We start from the raw sequence: 4,835 nt of genomic DNA, 5'->3' as shown, positions 1-4,835 counted from the left end.
CCTAAACATAAATGTTACTTATCCTCAAGTAACACAAAAATTTTAGAAAAAAAATTTGTTAGCTTGTGGTAGTAAGTTTCGTTAGATTTCCTATAATTTTGCCCTAAGAATGTTATAGCACAATTTAGAAGAAATTTGATTGAATCGGACTAGGACTAAGGTATAAGAACATGTAGTATTCAATTTAGGAATCTTGATTTTCTATCTATTTCAAAATTAATTATAACTTAGCAAACTTGAGATTCTTAAAAAGCATAAAAGGCTGAATTTTAAATACTCTATTTTTTAAAATTTGTCTAATACTTCCTGAAATAAAAACAAGTTTAGGATTATATCTAATTCTTTTCCTTTAAGAGGATTCAAGTAATATTAATTTTTTATTAGGCTTCTCCTCAAGCTTCTCCTCACCATTTCATATTTTTCTTTTATTTCTTCCTTTTTTTCTTTTTTTTTTTTTCGGGATCTTTTTAATACTTAGTACATTTATTTGAGGATTAAAATATTTGGATAGACCTTAAATAGTTTTGAATTTCACTATCCTCTTTCTAAAGTCAAAAAAAGTCAAAACTCATCACTTTAAACTCATCACTTTTCTTCACTTAAAAGTAAATACATCAGTACAACAACAATAGCAACAAGAACAATGTCCAGTTTGAAATACATCAATACATCAGTAGAAATAAGAAAATGCCCAGTGCATCCCATCAACATTGGAATATAATTCTAATCCTCATCCTCATAATTCATCGCCTTCAACATCAGCTTCTTGATCAAAATCTTCTTCCATAGCCTTATTACACTCATACAACTAGTATAGGGGATATGCAGTAAACTCCACCGATTTATCACCCCCAATCCACTAATTTTGCCAATACATCTTAAGTTGAGCATCATAAATACAAGCTTTGTGATCACTTTGATGCTTCATCTGCCAATCCATATACGCCAAAAAAATCTGAATTATCTTATACTTAAGCATGGGTAATGGCAAGATCATACTTGATAATCTTCAATCGCTCATACATGGAAGCTAAGCTCATGGAAGTCTAGAGTGAGAATAAGAGGTTGATGGCCAAGAAGAAGGAGGGGCCTAAGTAGAACTCTCTCCATGCCCAAAAATAGCATGTTTATCATATACAATTATATTGCTTTACTGATGGGCTTTAATGGGTGAGAGGGGCCTAAGTAGAACTCTCTTCATGCCCAAAAATAGCATGTTTATCATATAAAATTATATTGCTTTACTGATGGGCTTTAATGGGTGAAGAAGTTCCTCCCAAGGCTCAAAACCAACTCTATATTGCCGGTAAAGGGTAAAAAATAAAAGATGGGTGTCCTAACACTTGAGTAGATCTGCCTTTGCAGCATTAACAATAGCCTGATAAATGACAGAACTGACATCAATAGGCTTCATTGTCTGAATACAGTAGTTCAGGTTAGCTCTTTCTCTATCATCTCACTCAGATTAGTGGAAGGAAGAAGCTTGGCAGAGATAAAGTAATGTCAGGCTTTCGATGATGTAGTGAGATGGGCTGAAGAAAAATTAATTTTATGATCATTTCTCACTTTCCACTCTCCTCTACTATTAGTTAAAAATCTGATGATATCACCAAGCTCGAAGTCACTGGAGACAAAGCTGAAATAGAAACTTCCAGGGACATCACCCAACGAAAATAGTGCATTAATGTGTGAAGATGAGATATCCACTCACTTTTCCCTCACAAAGACTGATTCTTCAACAACCTCGGAGAGATTTGTATAATACCAAACTACAGAAATTACTGCTACAATAATAGTGTAGCAGAAGGCTTCCAAGTGGGGAGAACAATCATGCTCTCCACCTGACCCCAGTGCTAATGAAACCCTGTTCGGCAATAAGCTTCTTTAACACAGAAATTCATTATATCGCTCTTGATCTTTGCAGCTAATAAATTTCTTCCAATTAAAGGAGTTTTTCACTTGGATCCTTCGGTTTTAGGAGCCATTAAAATTATTTCTAATAAAAAATGTTGATGAAAGGAGGCCTTAAATGAAACGTAGATGCACACAATATGTTAATCAAGGAAAAATCAATCTCTCCCCAACAACTTCCTCTCCTTCACTGTTAAATCAAAAAATCATTTCTTGAATGAAGAAGGAAATGCAAGTTTAAAGATATATAATTTCACCTTTGTAATAGGAATTCCAAGCTTCTATTGCTTCAAGATTGATCCAAATGCAAGAGAAAGGAATCCTAGTGTCATCCTAAATTTGCTACAATAGAGTCGGGAAGAAAGTCTAATGAAAATGACCTAAATCAGGGATGTCAGACCAATTTTTGTCAAGCAGGTGACTCTGGTGCCTATGCACCATGATATGGATGCCAAGGTGCTCGGGTTTGAGTGCCTTGGCACCAAGCTTTAGGCACTTAGGTGCCAATTCGTCTTCTATCTTTTTTATATTAGAGGTCCCGATGCCTTAATGCCTGCTCTGAATTTGGTTTAAATCATATCAATTGACTATGTTATTCATCCTCAAGTCTTAATTCACACTAGAAAAAACACAAACATAATAGATCATACAAATTAACTTTTCCAGCTTCTCAGCTCACCTCCCTTCCTTACTTTCAATATTGGATGGAATCTCCTTCCAAATATTTAATGGGTGCTTTTAGATGTTTTATTAGGTTCAAACCGATAATATGTTAGCTTATGTTTTTCCAACCTCAAGAATTCCCTCATCCTTTAAAACAAACACTTCTAATAATAAATAAAAAACAAGGTCAGATAAATGAAGTAATAGAATTTCCTTTAAAACAAACACTTCTAATAATAAATAAGAAGAATGAAAATATCATCTACATGTTCATCTACAATCGGGTTATTGGACTCACCTGATAAAAAACAAGGTCAGATAAATGAAGTAATAGAATTAAGATGGACTCTTCCAAATACTAAATCTAGCATGACTCTGGATAGACCTAAGCTCGGTTAAGAACAAAAGCATACAGGATAACGTTGATACTACTACCTCCAAAACCTTGCTACAATCTAATCTTAACAAGAAGACTGTAGATTCACAATCTCACATGACTTACTACAATCACAACAATTCATCTCAAACCTAAAAAAATAATCCAATCCACAACAAACAATAACACAACATGCTACAAACACAGAAAATAAACATCATGCACCTTTGAAAAGTGGCAGGTGTATTACTTAACCCAAAGGGCATCCTTCTAAAAGCAAAAGCCTCATACGTGCTATTAAATGTAGACTTCTTGATTCTCCGGAGCTATAGGTATTTGATGATATCCAAAATATTCATCTAAAAAACAAAAATATGATATGTCTGGTAGAAATTAATTCATTATGTTCATTTACAACTACAATAACTAAACCTTTCATTGGAACATAGTGACTAGGACTAACCCATGCACTATCATATATAGGATAGATAATATATGCATCTAACCACTTTAATATCTCTTTTTTAACCACTTCTTTCATAATTAGATTTAATCTTCTTTGAGAATCTGCTCGATGTTTTTGATTATCTTCCACCAGGATCCTATGCATACAAATAGATTAACTAATTCCCTCTATCATTAAATTATGGACTATTTAACAAAAATCTATCAACCAAAAAAATGATAAAAATGCTAAATAAAAAAATCAACTTGCCTATTTATGTACCCAATATATATGATCTTTTCTAAAAGGAAAAAAAAAATCACATCTTTTTAACTTAGCACTTTTGTGAAAAACATGGCAAAATGACATGAAAAACTATTCTTTGGGCACTTCTTGGATGAAAGAAATCCCAATGTATATGAAAAATAGGCAAAGTAAATATCTCTAGCTGGAAATATGTACATACATTTCTATATCAATTATTGAGAGGATAAAATTATAATGAATCCATATATCAAAAATAAGATGGAATGATAACTATTAATCAATGAAAAATATGATATAAAATACATAAATGAAATAAAGATAAAAAATATTACCTATAATGATGAGAAGATAGAATAATACACAATATAAGTATAATAATGAAAAAAATAATAAAATGAAGAATAATAATGATAAAATAATAATAAAATATATAATGAAATATAAATATAAAATACTATTATGGTTTGTTCCGTAAGTCCATGGAAGAGATAATTCATACAACAAAATCACATTTCATTTTAAGTGTAGGACTGCATCGAAATATTATGACATTGCTCTAGTGTGCACATTTCTTTAATGTTAGGTTTTACAACTAGCATGCTTCTCATAGTAACCAAATCCAAGTTGTTGGTCTAATTATTTTTTAGCCATAAAAACTTTATTTTATAATGATTGTATGTTCATTAATTTGGAGCAACACACTAGATCTTTTGTGGGAGTTTCCACATTGTTGTGAGATCATTTATCACTATATTGAGGTTATCATCAATTATTTTAAATTCTATACAAATTTAAACTAAGATAATTTAGGGGGGTCAAAAATTGATATTCAATTCATTTTTTAATTACAGACCTTTTGGGGGTGTTTGGTAACCCCCTATTAACAAGATTTATCGTCGGATTTATTAAATCCATCCAAACATTAAAAAAAAAAACATAAGTTCCATGGATTTATGAAATTTCGGATTTACGGTCCAAATTTTACCTTCGATTCATGTTAAATCCGGATTTAATAAATCTAGCAAAGTAGATTTAATAAATCCAGTTAAATCCTACTTGCAGCCAAACACCCCCCTTGTAATTCTTCGAAAAAGACTTCTAAAACAAGCACTTAGCCAAACTTTTTGACAATGCTTGAATGTTTTCATTGAAAGCATTATATATATATATATA

Source organism: Phalaenopsis equestris, unplaced genomic scaffold (genome assembly GCF_001263595.1).
Source record: "Phalaenopsis equestris unplaced genomic scaffold, ASM126359v1 Scaffold000061, whole genome shotgun sequence".
Taxonomy (NCBI): Eukaryota; Viridiplantae; Streptophyta; class Magnoliopsida; order Asparagales; family Orchidaceae; genus Phalaenopsis; species Phalaenopsis equestris.
Note: the sequence above shows the minus strand (reverse complement) of the source record.